Genomic DNA, 7,066 nt, shown 5'->3' with positions numbered 1-7,066 from the left:
CAATTTAAAAAAAAAACAACATAGGCAGCCTAGCCAATTTGGCTCAGTGGATAGAGTGATAACTTAAGGACTGAAGGGTCCTGGGTTTGATTCCCATCAAGGACACTGGGTTTTGGGATCAATCCACAGTAAGGGGCATGCAGGAGGCAGCAGATCAAAGATTCTCTCTCATCATTGATGCTTCTATCTCTCTCCTTTCTATCCTGCTCCCTTCCTCTCTAAAATCAATAAAAAAATATATTTTAAAAAAACATAGGCAAATCGCCGAAATCGGTTTGGCTCAGCGGATAGAGCGTCGGTCTGTGGACTGAAAGGTCCCGGGTTCGATTCCGGTCAAGGGCATGTACGTTGGCTACGGGCACATCCCCGGTGAGGGATGTGCAGGAGGCGGCTGGTCGATGTTTCTCTTTCATCGACGTCTCTGGCTCTCTATCTCTCTCCCTTCTTCTCTGTAAAAAATCAATAAAATATATTTTTTAAAAAAACATAAGCAAATCAAGAAAATGATTGATATTGATATAGAAGTCAGGATAGTGGTGATCACTTGGGAAGAGGAACAGGTATATAATTAGGGAAGGACAAATGGGGGTTTCTGTGTCTCCCCCTCCACCCTCCTTATCCACAGTTTTACTTTTCATAATTTCTGCTACCTGTGGTCAACAACAGTTCGAAAATATTAAGTGGAAAATTGCAGAAATAAACAATTCATAAGTTTTAAATTACTGTTCCGAGTAGCGTGATGAAATCTTACTCCTGCTGGGGATGTGAATCACCCCTTTGTTTAGTGTCTCCATGTTGTATGAGCTCTCTACCCAGTAATCACTTAGTAACCAGCTAGGGTATCAGATCCACTGCCTTGGAATCATAGCGCTTATGTTCAAGTAGCTGTTATTTTACTTAATAATGGTCCCAAAGCACAAGAGGAATGATGCTGGCAATTCGGATATGCCAAAGAGAAATGGTAAAGTGCTTTTTTTATGTGTATAGGAAGGGTATATGGGTATAGGAAAAAAAACATTTTATATCTATATATAAAAACCTGAGTGACCATTCAACCATTTGACACACTGACCATCAGGGAAAAGACACTCAATGCACAGGTATGGAAACATGGAACAGACTGATGAATCTCAGAGAGAAGAGGGTAGGGGAAGGGCGGGAAAAGATTAACCAAAGAACTTATATACATACTAGAGGTCCGGTGCATGGATTCGTACACAGTGGGGTCCCTCTGCTTGGGCCAAAACTGGCAGTCTGACATCCCCCTGAGGAGTCCCAGATTGGTTCAGTAATGTCCCTGGTGTCTGGCATCCTCTGGGGGTCTTAGAAAGTATCTCCTGCAGGACTATTGTACTGGTAATGCCAAATTTCTTAACCTGGAGGGTAAAAATAATTATTTTACCATGTATACATATTATAGTTCTCTTGTCTGTGTTATATATGTCACAATAATTTTTATTCTTTTTTTAAAAGTATATTTTATTGATTTTTTACAGAGAGAAAGGGAGAGGTACAGAGAGCCAGAAACATCAACCAGCCGCCTCTCACACAACCCCCACCGGGGATGTGCCCACAACTAATGCACATGCCCTTGACCAGAATTGAACCCAGGACCCTTCGGTCCTCAGACCGACGCTCTATCCACTGAGCCAAACCAGTTTCGGCTCACAATAATTTTTAAATAAGAAAACCAAATCAGTTGGTGTAGTGAATATGGGGCCATGCTTGAGGAAACCCAAAATCTTTTCCACACCTCTATTTTTGAATAATTTCCCCGTATGAGTGAGTCTCTCTTCCTCACAAGGACACAGAAAATTGCTCTCCCAGACTTCCATGCTCTGAATGCAAGCATGTGACCCAGGTTCTGCTATACAGGCAAACTCCAGTTAGGAAGGCTGCAGTGCTGAGGGAGAGGGCAGCCACAGAACCCCTACTGGAGAAGCCTGGAACTGCGATTTGAGCATCATTTCAGGCGACTCCCTTCAGAGACTGAAATTTTGGTTTCCATGAGCTACCTACCATCCTATATAATAAAGGCTAATATTTAAATTGTCCCCTCAGCTGGGAGTTCTACCATGGTTCCTCCCCCCCTGGGATGGCCCTGACCCCAATGACCACCCCCCACCCCAACTGACCCCAATCAGGGTAGACCTGCCAGACCCTACCTGTGCACAAATTCATGCACCGGGCCTATAGTTCTTTAATAAATTCTTTTTCTGATTGAACTAGCTAGAGTGGGTTCTGTTGCCACATCTTAGGTCATCTATTCTGCAATTGGCCTTGTCTCCTCATCAAACATAAGGTTTGGTGTCCCACCATTCCCACCCTGCTATAATTCAAAATAAAAGCAGTACTAAACCACAAAACACATATGCTTATTTTAAATCTTTTCTTTCTAGACTAATTTGCAAGATTCTGGTTAGGCACCGAAGCAAAATCTCTTTCTCTCTTCATCCCTTCTCTTTCATGCCCCTGCTTTGCAGGTGTCCTAAATGTATGCCTAATCTGCCTCTAGTCCTGCACTGCTCAAAACGAGAATCCCCAGTTGGTCATATGTGGCTACTGAACACCTAAAAGGGAGCTGGTCTCAACTGAGATGTGCTATATGTATAACATACACACCGGATTTTGAAGACTTACTAAAAAAAAAAAAAAAAAAAAAAAGAATGCAAAATATTCCATGAATAGTGTTGGATGTTGAGTTATAAGTGAAGCTCTCCTTTGGGTACACTGGGTCAAACAAAATATGTCATTAAAATCAATTTTGAGCCCTCCAATGTGGCTCAGTTGGTTGAGTGTAGCTCTGTGCACCCATAGGTCACCAGTTCAATTCCCAGTCAGGGCACATACCCAGGTTGTGGGTTTGATCCTCAGTGGGTGGCATGCAGGAGGCAGCTGACTGATGTTTCTCTTTTACTGATGTTTCTGTCTCCCTCTCTCTTCCTCCCTCCCTAAAAAATCAATAAAAACATTATTTTAAATCAATTTCAGGATTTATTTTATTTTTTAAGGTGGCTACTAGAAATTTTAGCATTATATCTGTGGTTTGCATTGTCATTCTATTGGACAGCGCTGGTCTAGACGAGTAATGGCTGGCATGAAGAGCCTGTGTCATTGAAACAGACTCAGACATAGAGACTAGACTGGTGTTTGCCAGAGGTGAGGGGGCTTGGGGAATAGGGTGAAAGAGGTGAAGGAATTAAGAAGTACAAATTGTGGATGTAATGTGGATGTAAAGTACAGGATAGGAAATAGAGTTAAACTATTGTGATAACTGTATATGGTTGCTGGGTGAGTAATGAAACTATCAGGGCAACAACTTTGTAAAGTATATGATTATCTAATCACTATGCTGTACCCCTGAAGCCAATACAAAATAATACTGAAAGTAAACTGTAATTTAAAAATTAAAAATAATTTTTTAAAAAAACTACATAAAAAAAGAGCCTATGTCATTTTGGAAGGCTATCCCTTCGGCATCCCCACATTTTCTCGGTCAGCATTGTGATTTGGGGCAACAGGCAGGTAGCACTGAGAGGCCAATGCTTTGGCGTTGAAACCTGGCTCTGCCAACACGGCAACATCATTAAAATTCTCTGAGCCTCAGTGTCTTCCTTCCTAAAATAATATCTCATTTATGTGTTTTTCACTCTCCTCTCAGAGAATCAAATGGGACTATGTTTGTGAAGGTGCTTGTAGAAAGTATGTTTCTATTGTTCAGATAACAATGACCAATGTTAATCGAATGCTTTCCATGATGTACATAAGATTGTTTCACAAAGCAGCCCTTTGTGGGAGAGAACTATTCCATATCACAAGTGAGTCAACAAGCAGAAAGGTCAAGAATCCCTGTCTCGCCCGAAACTGGTTTGGCTCAGTGGATAGAGCGTCAACCTGCAGACTGTAAGGTTCCGGGTTCAATTCTGGTCAGTGGCATGTACCTTGGTTGCGGGCACATCCCCAGTAGGGGCTGTGCAAGAGGCAGCTGATTGATGATTCTCTCTCATCAATGTTTCTAACTCTCTATCCCTCTCTCTTCCTCTCTGTGAAAAATAAATAAAATATATTAAAAAAAAGAAAAAGAAAAAAAGAAAAAGAATCCCTCACACTGCAGCAGGACACCAAGAATGCACATTATGAGCTCAGCAGAAACCAGCAGTGTGTCCATCAGGGCCCATGGTCGACTTTGGATGTGCCATGTGTGGAGCCCTCATGTCGGAGGGTTACTTAGTCTGTAGACACACTTAGCATTTTCCTAGAACAAGATTCAGTGTCTCCTCCACACTAACAAGCTCTTCCTGCTTCTGGGGAAGGGAAGAGTCTTCCCTTCATTGATGAGAGAGAGCTCTTATGATGAGATGAGAGCTCTTCCTGCTGAGATGAGATGAGATGAGAGCTCTTCCTGCTCTTCCCACTGTGTCTGGGGAAGGGAAGAGTCTACCTGAGGAGGACACGTGGTCTTTTCACCTGCCCTCCAGCACCATTCCCCCACCTTCCAGTAGCTGAGCGTGCAGTCTGGGCAGGCTGACTCCGCCCCTCCTGCAGGAGGTGGGCATTTAGAGCCTTCAATTTGGCCATGGGCGATTGCTTCCAGGGCAGACGTGAGATCCAAACTGAACCAGAACTGGAGAGGAGCTGTTGTTTAGACTCCCTGTTCCCGCCCAAGGCTGAGAGAGGATGAGATACAAGCCCCGGGCAGGTAGCCAACTTTGCCACCAGCAGCTGCCTGAGAATGATGCCCCCCCAGAGGAAAGCAATGCCAGGAGATGGAGAGAATAAGAGTGAGTGCTCATGACAGTACTAGCCCTGCCTGAAGCAAACCTACTGCTGGAGTGGTCAAATAAATTCTCATCCTCTTTCTTGCTTAAGCCAGTTGGAGTTGTGCTTTCTCACTTGCTACCATCTGTTTCAACTAAATAGCTATTAGGATGGTACTTGCTCACTATTTTGCTCTCCTGAGACAAGGAAAAGACATGTCCTTTCCCAATGAACTACAGGCTGGTTCTTCAAAAGTCACAAGATCGCCGGAACCGGTTTGGCTCAGTGGATAGAGCGTCGGCCTGCGGACTGGAAGGTTCCGGGTTCGACTCCGGTCAAGGGCATGTACGTTGGTTGCGGGTATATCCCCAGTAGGGGGTGTGCAGGAGGCAGCTGATCATCAATGTTTCTAACTCTCTATCCTTTTCTCTTCCTCTTTGTAAAAAATCAATAAAATATATATATATTTTTTTTTAAAAAAGCCACAAGATCACAATTACTTTTTAGCTTACACACTTATGAGACAGAAGGTATGGTTCTGTAAATTAAGCACATACACACAGGACAATAAACCCCTGTCATTTGGATATCATAAAAACGTCAATGTACTCTTTCCCATCTTGCAAGATGGCGGGTGAAAAGAAAACTGAGAAGCTGGATACGAGAAGAAGCCTGATACTAAGGAGAAGAAGCTGGATTCTAAGGAGAAGAAACCTGAAGCCAAGAAGAAGGCTGATGCCCGCGGCAAGGTTAAGGTGCCTAAGAAGGGGAAGCCGCACTGCAGCCGAAACCCCGTCCTCGTCAGAGGAATCGGCAGATATTCCCGGTCGGCTATGTATTCTCGAAAGGCCATGTACAAGAGGAAGTATTCCACCCCTAAATCCAGGATTGAAAAGAAAAAGAAGGAGAAAGTCCTTGCTATTGTCACAAAACCAGTTGGTGGCGACAAGAATGGTGGTACCCGCGTGGTTAAACTCCGCAAAATGCCTAGATATTATCCTACTGAAGATGTGCCTCCAAAGCTGCTGAGCCATGGCAAGAAGCCCTTCAGCCAGCATGTGAGGAGACTGCAGGCCAGCACCCCTCCTGGGACCGTGCTGATCATCCTCGCTGGGCGCCACAGAGGCAAGAGGGTGGTTTTCCTGAAGCAGCTGAGCAGTGGCTTGCTACTTGTGACTGGACCTCTGGCCCTCAATCCAGTTCCTCTTCATAGAACACACCAGAAATTTGTCATCGCCACCTCCACCAAAGTTGATATCAGTGGCGTAAAAATCCCCAAACATCTCACCGATGCTTACTTCAAGAAGAAGAAGCTGCCAGGACCGGTTTGGCTCAGTGGATAGAGCGTCGGCCTGCGGACTGAAAGGTCCCAGGTTCGATTCCTGTCAAGGGCATGTACCTTGGTTGCGGGCACATCCCCGGTGGGGGGTGTGCAAGAGGCAGCTGATCAATGATTCTCTCATTGATGTTTCTAGCTCTCTATATTAAAAAAAAAAAAAAAAAAAAAAAAGAAGAAGAAGCTGCGCAAGCCCAAAAACCAGGAGGGTGAGATCTTCGACACAGAGAAAGAGAAATCCGAAGTTATAGAACAGCGCAAAGTTGGCCAGAAAGCTGTGGACTCTCAAATTCTGCCAAAAATCAAAGCTGTCCCTCAGCTCCAGGGCTATCTCCGCTCTATGTTCGCTCTCACCAATGGGCTTTCTCCTCACAGACTGGTGTTCTGAATTTCTTATAAGAACCCGATTAAATAACTGATATATAAAAAAAAGTCAATGTAAATATATATCCTATCTAACAAAAGAGTAATATGCAAATTAAACATCACTCCGTCACAAAGATGACAGTGCCCTTAGCCACAAGATGGCGGCACCCAGTCCTCTCAGCCCCACCAGAGTCCCCCAGTCCTGGAGGGCAGCTGCTGAGAGCGGGCAGCATGAGTAGCTTGGTGGAATGCTTTCTTCGTCGCCACGGTGATAAGGCAAGTGTTCCACCCCCGGCTGCAAGATGGGCCTCTGGCCAGGCCAAGGCACAGATGGGCCTCTGGGCCGCAGAGAGGCTCTGGGCAGCAGGTGCAGAGCAGCTATTGGCACATGGATTCGTGCATAGGGCTACTAGTATATACATAAATAGGTAAATTTCAATGTAAAAATTCAATGTAAATTAGGAGGTAGTTGATTATCATTCTGAGTTACTGATCTAATAATCCTCTTGAGATGCTTGTACTGTAGGTGTATATGAATCCGGATCCACAAACTCAGATGTGAGGACATCACATAATTTCATTTCCTTTACCTGGCTTCAAGGTTCC

The 7,066-nt window shown here is 44.4% G+C and overlaps 1 pseudogene across 1 annotated transcript; it reads left to right on the top strand.

Moving 5' to 3' along the window:
- The first annotated feature begins 5,385 nt into the window (after positions 1–5,385).
- On the top strand, positions 5,386–6,482 carry LOC311624130 (large ribosomal subunit protein eL6-like; annotated as a pseudogene). Its single transcript has 2 exons — positions 5,386–6,071; positions 6,279–6,482. The product of its transcript is annotated as a large ribosomal subunit protein eL6-like (transcript).
- The last annotated feature ends 584 nt before the right edge of the window (positions 6,483–7,066 follow it).

Source organism: Pipistrellus hanaki (genome assembly GCF_964339955.1).
Source record: "Pipistrellus hanaki genome assembly, chromosome: 6".
NCBI classification, from domain to species: Eukaryota; Metazoa; Chordata; class Mammalia; order Chiroptera; family Vespertilionidae; genus Pipistrellus; species Pipistrellus hanaki.
This window is presented reverse-complemented; position numbering and strand designations above follow the sequence as displayed.